The following is a 14,395-nucleotide window of genomic DNA, read 5'->3' on the forward strand; positions in this document are numbered from 1 at the left end:
ACGTACAGATGTTACGCAAAACCATCGTTTAAATGTATTCGAGAGCGGGGAAAATAGATATTTCGTTAAAATATGATACTCGAAATTTTTTGCGATTACAATTCTTCGTACAATGAAGTAAAAAGAAACTGTTTTTTAGCAATAAATGATATTATGATTGCTGTAATAGCTCCAATATCACAACGAAAATAATTTCAGTGAAACCTCAAAGTTCTAGTGAATATATTATTTCAAACTTATCACAATTAAAATATACTGATGAAATAATTTGCAGCTTGTGCTTCCTCTATATGTATGCTATGACAGTTTTGCTTACGACACGTCTGAATTCGACAGCCAAATTTTCATTGGTAATATTGTGGTGATTTTTATTTTAATTCTATAAATTTCACACTGCTAAACTCCATTTTTGTTCCTATATTATTCCAAACATCATATAACATCATATAAGTTATTTCTCTCGCCTTCTTCGCACGCCTTCGTGGTGTGATGGTTTGCACGCTGGGCGCGTATTCCAGAGGTCCGTGGTTCGATTCCCGGCGAAGACGTTGCATTCATCTTGCCTGCTTCCAAAAAATACCTAATGTCTCTACAATCAATAATAATTTATCAGTTCTGATTCCATACCACAAAAGTTAATTCAAACAGTCTTACTCAAATATCCAGCACTGGTTAGTCTTTGTCCAACTAACTTGTTATTGAGGCAGTAATATATCAATTTTTATGGAAAAAAAAGACGTAATTTTCAAGCATGAAAGTTTCAAGCATTTTTCAATAAAAAAAATAGTTTTGAAATGTTCTCTACAATTACCCCATTTAAGCTAGTAAAGGCCTATTTAATTTATTTAATAGCCACAAGAAACGTAGTTAACATACAACAATGTTTATTTTTTATTGATAAAATTTGTAATTAATTTGTAATTTTATTTATTAGATTATTAGTTATATTGTATAACAGGAACATGCGTATAATGTGGGTGGTCTAACATAGAGTGTTAATTAACAGAATATATTCTGTTAATACAGAATTACTTTATTGAACAAATACGTCATGGCAGTTTTACATGACAGTCAGGAAGGCAACTTTTCAAACTTTTCGAAAAATTGATTTCTGCTTCAGCTGCAATTTTAACGAGTAAAATTATTTACACTTCCTCAAACTACCTGTCGCCATGAGTAATTTTTCACTTCAAATGCAAAGCAGAGACAGATTCTCTTCCCTTCATCTAATATATGACAATTTATTGACAGTCTAGCCAAACCCTGATGCATGAATTTTGCTTTACGTGTGTCTTCCTCAGATCGAGCTTCAAAACGTTTGAGGTTTCTTGGCTAAGAATTTGATTTGTAGCCTTTCAGACCTATCTGAAGCGCAGAATTAAAATAATACTCGGCCAACAAAAGTAAAAATTTAAGTATGTCGCTTTAATTTAAATATGTAGCCCAGATGGGGTAGTGGTTAGGGAAGCCGACTACGATAACGAAGAGCCCGGGCTCGAATCCCGGAGAAGGCATGCTTGTAACTGTCCGTCTGTTCATATGATGTAAGGATGTCCGTCTATTAGGTACCTCTATAATAAAATGGCCACCACTTCCGGTTTTAGGAGTGGCCAAATGTCGAAAAAAAGACAAAATATTGCCCGCCGTTCGAAAAAAAATGTATGTTGTATTATATTATCTAAGCTTGCAGCATGCATCAAGCAGTTGTAGTTCTACTTAAAATCAAATACGTAGCTTTATAACTTAGATACAATAACACGCCGAACAAGTATTAATTTAAAAGTCAAACAACAAAAACCACTGTTATATTTTCAAACTTTCACAGAATTAGATTCGATGGTTTTACCGAACCATCAACCTCAGCTACCAAAGCGCAGATGAACCAGTTAAGATATAGTGATTAGATAAGATAAAATGGCTGTACAGGAGTTAAGCTACTGGCGCCATCTATTGATGAAACGATAATGAAACACAATTCTCTTAAAGTTTGAAGGCAAAGATGGATTGGAATTAAAATCGCTAAGATTTGTTTTTTAGTGTGAAATGCCTCTAGAAAATCTAATTCACTAATGGGATATGTTTTTGAATAATTTTGGCTGCAGAAAAATTGAAAGTGTGAAAAAGTTTTTTAATTGTTATAGAAGCAATTGTATGCAACTTTTCTGTACTGTAAAATATTGCATTATAGAAAGTCAAATCTTGCAAAGTATCTCATTAAGTGATATTCGGCCTTTTTTTATGAAGCTTATTATTAAAAGCAGTGTACTTCAGAAATATATAATCAGAATGTTGTACTTTATTTACATTTATTTGGGTATTTCTTTCTAAATATACAGAAAACTACTTTTCATTTACGTTGTATTCTATTCATACAGCAGTGGAATGTTTTTTAGTAAATATATGTAAACATTTGGATTCAACAAACTGTATTCGGACTTCTATGTATACGAGTACTTCTTCATGAACTTTTGGGCAAGTATAAATTTTATTTATTTATTTGTTGCATTTAGTGTAATAATTTTAGCACTTAATTTTGCAAACACACAGTTAATTTTTAAAATAATTTTGTAGATTTATTATTTCTATATTCATCAATGAAATTTTTTTTCTCTAACAACCAAAATGTAGATAGGAAATCTTCCGACAAACCTTAACAACAATCTTTATAACCAAGTTGGCTATATTTGAAGTTTTTTGCAATTTAACGACATTTTGGAAGCTTCTGGAAAATTTCGAAACCTCAGGAGCTGTTTTTCTTGAATCTTCCAGATTGTCTGAGCAAACTTACTATAGTTCCATTACAGCCGTAGACATCAGCTCACTTCAAAGTCAACTGAATAAACAGCTCAGTTACATTGGATTTTTGCTCAATTATTATTGCTTCAGAGCTTGCTGTCCGGATTATATTCGTGATCTGCAATATTCTTCTCATATTTAGGAGAAATGGCCTTATGCGTGTTTCCTTTGGCCTGCTTGCAGCTGTTTACATATATGAGCTACAATTTAGCCTGCTTACAGCTATTGTGAGCTACCGCTACCGATCATTGCAATTAAAGGGACCATTTCTTCTTGCTCGTTTGGGTTAGTTATTAAGGAAGTCTGAGCGAATCCGTAGCCAGTATTTAAAAATATGGAAAACATGAGCATACAAAAACTAAATTCCTACATGCAAATCTAAATTTTCTTTATTGAAAAGAAATGACAAATTTTTATTATAGACCATCATGAAACGTTCTTCATATTCGTCTACCTTTATATCATTAGGCACATGTTTCTTTCTGTTTCATCGTCATCATCATCTCTGATACAAAAATAAATTGTCATCTTCCTTCCATCTAGATTGTTACGTAAACGTTTTTAAATGGCATTTTAAATGACTTTTGAATTATGTCAGCTTTAATTTCATCCCTCTTATCAAATGACAAAGCGATATGAATTTGCGAATTGTTGTTTTTCGAAAATCGATTGCCATCCACAGTGGCTTTTCAATATCTTGTGGACAGATTAGGCTAATTTTTCATTGGGTGGAACAGTCAACACCTATAACTGAAGAACTCACGTGCCTATGCTGAGGAGCGTCTACATTCACCGAGGAGCCCCTACATTCACCGAGTTTAACTGTTTGGTGCGGTTTCGCTGACTCCGTTACTGTAAGCCCCCCTTTTTCTTAGGCTAAAGGGGCTTTTCCCCTGAGGGACTATTGTTTTCGTTTTGCGATTTTGCGTTGAATCACTGTGAATATCAGTTGCACTTTTCAAACTTTGCCACCCAATATTAACACGCTGCATTATATTTGAAGAAATTAATAATGAAGAATCTGCATAAATGTATGTATGTTTCTCACACTGTGATAAAACAACGGTACTTACAGCCATCCAATTTTGAATGACGTAATCCTACTGCAAATATGGGCATCTTGAAGCCCAAATTTGAAATTTGGAATTCGTTTTCTGATCGATTTCCTATTTTCTAAAGCTTTAACGAATTTTTGATTAGCAAACTCAAGGATTTCAAAGCGAGCAATGGCAACGTTGTACAGAAAAAACATTTTTATCTCCAGCGCGCGAGTCTCTGTATCGGAAGTGCTAAAAACGTGATATTTAATAAATAAATGGAACACTTATTTAATAAATAAATGGAAAATTACCATTATTTAATAATACCATTATTTAATAAATAAATGGAAAATGTTAAAAAAAGACCATTGGACGTAATTTCATATATCAAACCATTCAGATTTTTTTTAAGAGCGTTGTGCAAAAGTGGCGCAGAAGACCAGTTACTAGAAAAAACTACTTGCATCTGCTGAAAAGAAAGCGAAAGCGCACTTAAGATAATTTCCTTGTAACATAAGGGTGACGCTTACTCAAGATTTACACCTTCCCATATCACAGCTGAAGAGAAAGCGTTTCTAAGATTAACCTTCACCGAAGAGCGAAGAATTAGCCATCATTGTAGAAATGAGTGACCCTTGCTCGCCCGACAATCAATTTTTGGGTCGGGTTTTTTTTTTTTTTTTTTTTTTTTTTTAAATTCATAGTGTACCGCAAAAGCCTATCTTCTTTGATGCAGTTAAATTAAGCCGTTCGCCATAAAATCTCCAGCATCTATTCGGATATGTTATATGCTGCAGTTAACGGTGTTATAACTCACTTGGAAAACATATTTTGCAATTATTGTGGACACATAGCCTAGAGTGATACGTTTTTAAACATTTGTTTTCTGCTTGCAGATAAATATAGTTTTCTATGGAAATGTGTGATTTTTCTCCCGCACAGCGCCTTCTGTCGACGAAAATGTCAACTACTTTTTTTTTTCTATACAAAGAAAAACATTCCTGTTTTACGAGAATATCTTATTCGCAAACCACATTCAGTTCTAAAAGTTTCTTCAATCTGTATGTAGTTCTAAGATGTTTGCAGTCTTATGGGACACCTAGTATGTTTACGACTTTTAAAGCCTGATACATATATGTAACAAAACTGCGTTATTATTGAAATAAGAAGATTTGGTGAGAGTTGTAACGGACTGGCATCGGAGAGGAATGCATCATAACTTGCGTAGTTAGAAAGATGGCTGCATAAACCAGAAATCTTGGCCTAAATTCTACAAATAATTTTATTTCTGCATAATGCACATTATCACTGTGGGTGCGCTATGCACCACCCCAATTTTTATACAGTTTACATTTGCTTAAAAGACAAAAATTAGAAAAGAAAGCTCTCCGTAGCGAGAAGCAATGCAAAGCACCGAAACAAAGCAAAAGAAAAGACAGAAGAGAGGAAATTTTCCATTCCATTCTATTTACCTCTGTTATACTGGACCTAGCCTGAGTATATTTGCAGGGTGGCACTTTCCTACTTTAGAGTTTCACATCGTGGGGTGGTGCAATATAAAAAGCAGATACAAAATGAGTATACAGTAAAGTTTCTAAAGATGATTTCAAATAGAAAAAAAAAAAAAAGAAACATAGTACATCAGGTGAGAGTTCCGATTAATGAATCTTGGTTAGATATAAGATACAATATATACAGTATTCAGTATTTACAACTAGACAGGGAATTGCGACCCAATTAACCACTGGATTTCATTTCAGATCACATGACAGTTTAATGTCCAGATGTAGGGTTCAGATTTCATGGATAAGTGCGCGATACATATTAGATGACGGATCTTTTTGCTTAGTTAGAAATTTATTGCTCTGTTATTTTTAGAATGAAGGCATGAGTAAAAGAACTATTAATTCATTATTTGAAAGATTTTGAAAAATATTATTTTATATTTTACATATATATCTGAGATCATATCTTCATTCGATGATTTTGTAGATGCTTTTATCACTATATTTTTACGACAATATTTCAAAACTGCAATGTATTTGGATCGCTTTATTTTCGAAGACTCTGTTCTGTTCCATGATGTTTTAGAATTGCGATGATCTCTCTTTACTTGCTTTTCTTCCAAGATGTTTTGTACGACGATGGTTTCGCTTTGTGTTGTATTCTCCGCTACGTTTCCCTCCGCGAAGTTTTCTGGCGGACACCAATGACAACTGGATATTCAAAATAAAATACCCTGCACTATATAAAATTATTTTACAAGTATTAAAAAACTCTTCTTATATTATTTTTCATAAATTTTTTATTCCTATGATTCCTTATGATTTGTGAAAGAGTAAATAAAGAGAAATTTTATTTTATTTTTTAAGGTTTTAAACAAATTTGTTCGGGAAATTAACGGCAAAACCTTTGGAGAAAGACTTCTTAGCATAGAGAGCTGCAAATTAAATCATTGGCAAAGAACTTTTCTTTAGCATGAAAAAGTGGAAAAGGAAAATAAGTTTTATAAGCTAGCAATGTAGAGTTTTTCTTAAGGTTTTCCAACAAGCTTTAAACAAGGTATAGGTTTAACAACAAATTTGATTTTCTTGTGGCAGGATGATGTATTTTACGGCAATGCTAAATGTATGGAAATGTTTTGTTAATATTAGTGCTGTTATTAGCAAAGATGTATTTTTTGTTATCTTTCTGAAAAGGAATTCATATCTTCGAAAAATTGGAAGCTATTTTAAATCTATTTGATACAAGAACTTTTATATACCATTCTCATGTAAATTTTACTATTGCTTAACAGTTTAAAATATTGTTACGAATTTTGTACATATTACATAATTTTAGTGCAGTTATATGTTAAATTGTTTTATTTTCCTATGGAATGTAACGCGAAACAAATTTTAAGAGAAAGCTATGCCGGAAAAGTAAAAATACAGCGAAGTGCATTTAACAATGAGTAAATGGGTATTTCGGTAATTTGGGCGAAAAATCTCCAAAACTCCCCAAGGGCAAAGAGGGAACATCTGCTCTAAGTTGCTTAGTTATTGTTGTCTGAGTCGTTAGTTCTGAGTGAATTGAGATATATTCGAGTTATCTTTCTCTTTAGATGCGTTTTGCATTGCGTTGTGTTTAACGTTTTTAGTAGTTTGAAGCGTAACTACTGATTTTACTGTGTGATACTGTGACACCTGTACGAGTATTTCTGCCGAAAATTCTAGAAATTTGTAGTATTTATTTTGATAAAATAAATTTTTATTAACCTATAATCGGACCTCTGTGCATTCAATCTATTACGAATCCGTAAGCATGCAGAAATATGCTCATTGATAATGGTTGTTGGCAACAAGATTATTAGTAAAATAATCTGAAGCTCTTATGACAAGTCTTATATGCAGTCATTCATTTGCTATTTAAAAGCAGATTTTCTTTTCACGAAATTAGTTTGCCTTACTAGCATTACAAGATTAGCCTAATTCCCAAAATGCATTTTTAAAGTCATATACTACTTAAAACTGAATTAGAATTTTTTACTAATTTCCTAGCTACAATACTTTCACCTGTATAAAAAATAAAATCTATCATTAATATCACACGGTCGCAACATATGTAAATTTTAACTTTCAGTGTTCTTCTTTCCCTTACAGTAAAAGCAAACGTTTACCATACGCATTACGTTTTGGGGATTCAGCCCCCTCGATATTAATAAAAAAAGTTCTTTCGGTTTCCCGGTGACCGTTTTGATGTAATATTATTCTATAGCATCCGTTTCTCATCTCCAGTGATGAACCTATTGAAAAGGTAACTTTTTTGGCTCTTTTTAGGAAAGACTCATATACTCAAACTCGAGCAAATACATTCTATTCTTCTGGGCCGGCGGTTGAAATATGGTTACCGCTGCTAGTTAGGACTCGATCGGATACTCTGTCGCGAAGTTCTTTCGTGACACCCTCCTTCGGATCGAGCGCATTAGGCTTCGTTGAAACGATGATTCTGTCGTCATAAAGCTTTGTGGCATAAGTCCATTGACATATGTTTAACAAGGTGTAAGCCGTAGCAAATTAAGAAAGGAAAAGTTGCGTTTGCGTAAATGTGTAGCTGAGAGAAACCATCGACTGATATTTCTGCTTCCTTTGCGATGGGTGGTTCGTATACCAGCTTTTCATAAAGTAGAAAAGTTATAACTTTTAGACAAATTCTTAAACCAATTCTTTGGGACGCAGCAAGATTTCAATGCCTAGCGGAACAAAGCTCAGCTTAGACATTTTATAACTTTAAAACCACGGTGTGAACGAAGCTTTAGTTGTTTGTCTATAGGTCGCCTGCTCGTCTTCGTCGGCTTCCTCAGCATATCTGCGAGCAGCTCGGCCTCCATACCATTGCGGCGCTTTGCTGTAGTGCAATAAAAATTGAAACACTGTTTCTTTTGCATTCTGCCTATCACGAAGTAAAGCCTCTCGATGCCAACAAAGACCCATTAGCCGGCGCTGATAGCGTGGAGGATATGAACCGCTACTTAAAACACAAACTAAGATTCCTTGCATATGAAATAAAAAAGGGGTCCTTGTAAGACAGAGACTCTCAGCGCATTTCCAGTGTTTATGCTATCACTGGTAGATTCAGGTTGCGTGCAGCTAGAGTGTTACATGAATGTTTAAAAGCTACCTGTTGATCCTAACTTTACCTGAAAAGCAGTTACAATCCCAATCAATTGAAAGAGGGTTTTTTTCTTTTCCCTGGAGATATTCGTTCACTTTGTTCAGTTTAGCTGTTATATCTATGAGAAAATACAGATCGGATAACCAATCATTATCGTCCAATTCTTTATACTTTTCGTTTCCGATTCCAAAAACTGCTTTATTGGCGAAAGAAATTCTACAAACCGTTGAAGTACTTCTGCGTTTCCTCTGCTGAGCCATCTAAACATTGGAATGAAGCAATAAGATTCCATGTTCGCTATTAAGTTCATCAGTCAGCAATCAATTATTTTATAACGTCTTGAAAGATATCTTTTACGACTACAAATGCTTACTATATTTTAACAATTAAGAAATATAAATGAATGGTTATTTAAAAAATATTTTTGCTCATGGTACCTAATCGGGCTGGCGAGCACATACAAAACGATCGGCGAACACACTTGTGCTCGTGAGCACAGGGTTGGGCACAGTTGAGTTACCACTTCAAACCACTATACGAGCGTTGAACATAACACAATACAAAAAGCCTCAAATACAGCTAAACTAAACTGATGCTGTCTCCACTCTTATATAATTCCCACAGCCGAAAAATTTTCATTAAGTTACAATCCTCAAAACATGCTTGTTTCGAAGATTAAGCCATGCATGTTTATGATGTACCCATGCATCGTAAAATCTTACATACTCATCCTTCTTCAAATAATCACGTACTCTAGTTTTGAAGTTTTCAGTCTTTCTGATGATCCTGAGCTGTATAATGGGAATGTTCAGCGATAGCTTCATTTAGTAAGTCCTTGTTTACAGAGGATGGTTGTCCAGAACTGTGTAATATCTTGTTATTTAATAAATAAATATAATTATTGTTGAAGTTGCAACGCCATATTTGTATAAAACAGTTACTCAGCAACGAGAGATATTATTTAAAAAAAGAGATTTTGTATTCTGAAGATTTTGCCAGCTAGGAGTAGTGTTAAAATTTTGCCACTTAAGAATTGTATGAAATTTGTCTATCACTGTGAACTAGAAATAAAATATATGTTCTACTAAGAAGATTGTCTGTTTGTAAATTACTGCAAAATACATTACAGTCTTAATAAATTGGAGGTTCCACCGAGATACTGGAAATTAGGAGTGCAATTATCAATTTTGATGGTGCTGGTCTCCTAATCCCAGAAATTTGCTGAATTTTTTGAACAAGTTTGCTAATACCAATTGCCGAGTTTGTTTATTTCAAGGATAAATGGATGTAAGAAGTCTGCCGTTTTAAAGCCAGATTTGAAGCGGATCATTCAAAGGTTATCTTCTGTGCTTCTGTAACTTGCGTCCGAGCAAAAACTGTCAAAAATAGGATATTGCTGATCTCTGAAGATAAGATTAACTTTTGGTTTTCTTAAAAAAAGATTGATTTGAATTTTAATACTTTGTTTCAGAATTATAGTTTATCGTGTACGATTTTGTTTAAAATAACTGACACTAAAAATATTCAGCTTAAATTTATAATTGATATTTGTGGTAAAGAAGTATTTTGAAACTATTATTTATGCTTTACTTTTATTTGTATTGAATTTTTATGTTGATAATTGATATGTGGAAGCCATCCCGGCGTTTATATATATATATATATATATAAAAGAACTGCTAGCTGAATTTTGAATTTGTTGCCAAGCAGGCGCATGTAAAATAAGTAGCAACGTCAAACTGACGTAGTGTGATTTGATTATACTGCAGAATTGGCAAAACTTTTTTTCTTAGTTCTCGCCATCCAGGCGTGTGATAGATAGTAACGTCATCCCGACGTATTACAGATTGTATATTCTAAAAGTTGTATTGCCAAACTGGAAAAAATTGTTTTTGTTATCGCCAACCAGGCGTGGAGATAGATAGTCAAATCGTCAAACTGACGTTGGTTGGTAAAATTCCATTGTATTGCCTAACTGGCAAAGGTGTTTATATAGTTATAGCTAACGAGGTTTGTGAATAGCAAGTTAAAACGTCAACCCGACGTAGTATTAAATTATTTTGTGCCAACCTGGCAAAGTTGTTTAAATAATTCTCTCCAATTGGTTAGTGTGAATTTCGTATTCAAGAAATTAAATCTCGCCAGAAATTATAAATTTTTAATACAAGTACGAGCTTTTAGATTGAATTTCAAAAGGAAGCCTATTAAAAGTAACTTGTGTCAACATGTCATTCTTAGCTAGGAGTAAAAAAACAGGATTTAAAAGTACTAGCAGAAGAGTTAGGTTTAACCGTGAAACCTGAATTTAAGATTGCTCAATTGCATAAACTGATTACTGAAAGTCCCGATTATGATGAGGAGTTTACTCGAGAACTACTGGCTGCAATTAGAGAAGAAAGGGAACGAAAAGAAGAATGTGAAAGAAAAGAAAGAGAAAAGGAACGTGAAAGAGAAGAAAAAGAAAAAAAACGCGAAAGAGAAGAAAGAGAAAGAAGAGAAGAACGCGAAAGGGAAGAAAGAGAAAAGGAACGCGAAAGAGAAGAAAGAGAAAGAAGAGAAGAACGCGAAAGAGAAGAAAGGGAAAGAAAAGAAGAACGTGAAAGAGAAGAGCGAATTAGAGCCTTTGAGCTACAGAAACTTCAGTTGGAAGCAATGGCTGCAACAGCACAACCGCTAGAAACTACGCAGTTACCTGAGCAGCCTTTAAAAATCAGAATTCACGATGTCATGCCACGTTTCAACCCTAAAGAAGATGAAATAAGTTTATTTCTGGTGTTATTTGAGCGTCAAGCTAAAATAATGAATATACCTGCTGAAAATCAAGTGACTCAACTTATTTCATTACTGCCTCCCGACATTGTTCAGCTTTTGCTAGAGAACCAGAAGAGGACGCGAAAAAGTATGAATATATAAAAACTTTACTGTTACAACGATTTAAATTAAGTGCGGAAAAATTTCGACAACTATTTAATAAACACCAAAAATCTACTGAAAGTACTTGGTATGATTTCTGCTATGAATTAAAGAATTATTTAGAAGGATGGCTTAACGGATTAAACATTAAAACTTTTGAACAGCTAAAAGATCTCATGCTGGTTGATCAAATAAAAAAGCGTACTTCTCCTGATTTCAAAGAACATTTTATGGATCAATGGACAACCATCATTTCACCTACTGAAATAGTTAAGAAAATTGAAGATTTTGAAGATGTGAGGAAAACAATAAAACCGAAATTTTCTGTCAATCAGTCTGAGAAAATTAACAAAGGATCATTTAAACCGCGTTATGATAATTTTGTGAAAAACATAAAGCATCCGCCTCATTTTAAGCATTCTGATAAATGGGACGATTCAAAATACCAGAAAGATCACCGACAAAGAAGTCAATTTCAAAACAAGAACCAAGAAAATTTATATGACAAAAGGTATCGACCACGTTGTTTCGAGTGTGGATCATACGAACATTTTAAGCCTCTGTGTCCTCGGTTAAAACCAAATGAAAAGATAAATTGCGTATCTTCTAATGATGATTTGTTAGAGACATATACAATTAACGGTTTAGTTAATGGGCATGAAATGCCTATTCTTCGAGACACAGGAGCCACTGTTGATGTTATTTCTCGGAAATACATAGATAACGCAAAAATGACTGGAGAACATGTCTGGATACAATATCTTTTAAATGACCATTTAGTGTGTCTACCGTTAGCGGAAGTTGAAATTAATTGCGAACTTGGTCATATAAAGACAAAGGCAGCTGTTGTTACAAATGATCCAGGCAGATATGTATTGGGTAACAAAACTGCCCAATTGTTCAAAAGTAAATCATTCTTAAATTTAGAAAAAATAAATGCAGTTTTGACACGATCTCAAGTAAAAAGATCTCATGAAGATGATCGAAGCAGAGAAATTGAAATGGAGAAACTAGAAGAACTGAAGTTTATTGAAACTGACGAAGATATTTTACCTCAAGCTGATGAGGAAGACAAGGAACTTAAGAAAGTGATTAATGTTAATTCAAAGCAATTAATTGAATCTCAGCATCAAAGCAGAGATCTAGCGTCATTGCTTAACGAAGCTAAAAATGAAAATTCCAGCAAGACAAATGATTTCAAAGTAAAAGAAAATGGATTGTTGGTGAAAAGGAAAATAGATAAAAATGGAAATGAAAGGGAATTAATTGTTATTCCTGAAAAATATAGGCATCAACTAAAGTCATTATGTCATGATAGCACATCTGGACATTTAGGCGTCGTCAAAACTAAAGATAGATTAACAAGATACTTTAACTGGCCTAATTGCTATAAAGAAATAGAAGAGTATGTTAAAACTTGCGATCCATGTCAAAGAGTGGGAAAATCTAATGATAAAGCCAAAGCACCTTTGACTTTACTACCAATTATTGCAGAAGTATTTTCAAAAATTAACTTTGACGCATGCGGTCCTTTACCAATAACACCGAATGGCAATAGATATTTAATTACAGCTATTTGTTTAGCTTCAAAATATCCGGATGCTGTACCTGTTCCTAATATTGGCACAACGTCAGTAATTGAAGCCATGTTACAAATATTTAGTAGAATGGGTTTCCCGAAAGAAATACAAACTGATCAAGGTACCTCCTTTATGAGCAATCTAGCCATAGAATTTATAGAAAAATTTGGAATAAAAGTAACTAGAAGATCAGTACACCATCCGCAAGTTTTATGTATCGAAGCAGCCCCTGAGTGGGAGAAGCAAGTTCCCGCAGCTATATTTGCTTTAAGAACAATAACGTACGAGAGTACGGGATTTACACCTGCAGAATTAGTATATGGTCGAAATCTTAGAACACCTGTAACATTATTATATGAACAATGGATGAATCCTGAAGACGAAGGAAATAATGTTGTTGAATACGTTTTTCAATTGATAAATCGGTTAAAAAGATGCAAAGAGCTGGCTACAGATAAAATGCTGGAAATGCAAACCAAAAGAAAGGTGTGGTACGATCGTAAAGCTATAAAAAGAGAATTCTCTGAAGGGGATTTAGTATTAGTTGTATCAACGAATAAACCAAACAAACTAGCAGTTGAATGGAAAGGTCCTGGGAAGGTTGAGAAGAAATTATCCGAAACTAATTATGTTGTGAGTTTCGAAGAAAAAAATGACTTTAACCAAGTCTATCATGTTAACATGCTAAAACCCTATCTTAGACGAGCAGAATCGGTTAACCTTATGATTACAGAAGATCAGTCTGAAATTGATCATATGGAGGAAAATTTCCCAACAATTGACTCTGAACCAATATTGTTCGATTTTGAGGACATCAAAGGAAACAGCTCCTTAAGTGATAAGCTAAATGAACAACAGATTCAAGAATTGCATGATATGTTGTTGAAGTTTTCAAAAATCTTTTCTAATAAACCTGGAAAAATTTAATAACGCATGATATTCAATTGACAGAAAACACCCCAATCCACTGTAAACCATACAGAATGTCTCCTAGACAAACGGATATATTAAAAACAGAAATCGATAAAATTCTTCAGCATAAAATAATTGAAATAGGAGATTCAGATTACACTTTTCCTATGATTTTAGTAGAAGTAGCAGGGAGGGATCCAAGACCTTGCATCGACTATAGAAAATTGAATAAATTGGCTAAAACACAATTCTTCCCCTTGCCTAACATCGAACAACGAGTAAAAACGGTAGCAGGCGCAAAATATATAACTCTTTTGGATTTAACAAAGGGATACTGCAAATACCTTTAACACCTAATGCTAAAAGATTAGCCACTTTTGTTACAAGTTTTGGCACATTTAGACCTCTACGGATGCCTTTCGGACTTAAAAATGCACCGTTTTCATTTAGTAAAATGATGGCCGAAATCCTTCACGGTTGTGAAAACTTTGCTGTTCCATA

This window comes from Stegodyphus dumicola, chromosome 5 (genome assembly GCF_044657685.1).
Source record: "Stegodyphus dumicola isolate Sdum_Otavi_A_Nest chromosome 5, ASM4465768v1".
Lineage (NCBI taxonomy): Eukaryota > Metazoa > Arthropoda > Arachnida > Araneae > Eresidae > Stegodyphus > Stegodyphus dumicola.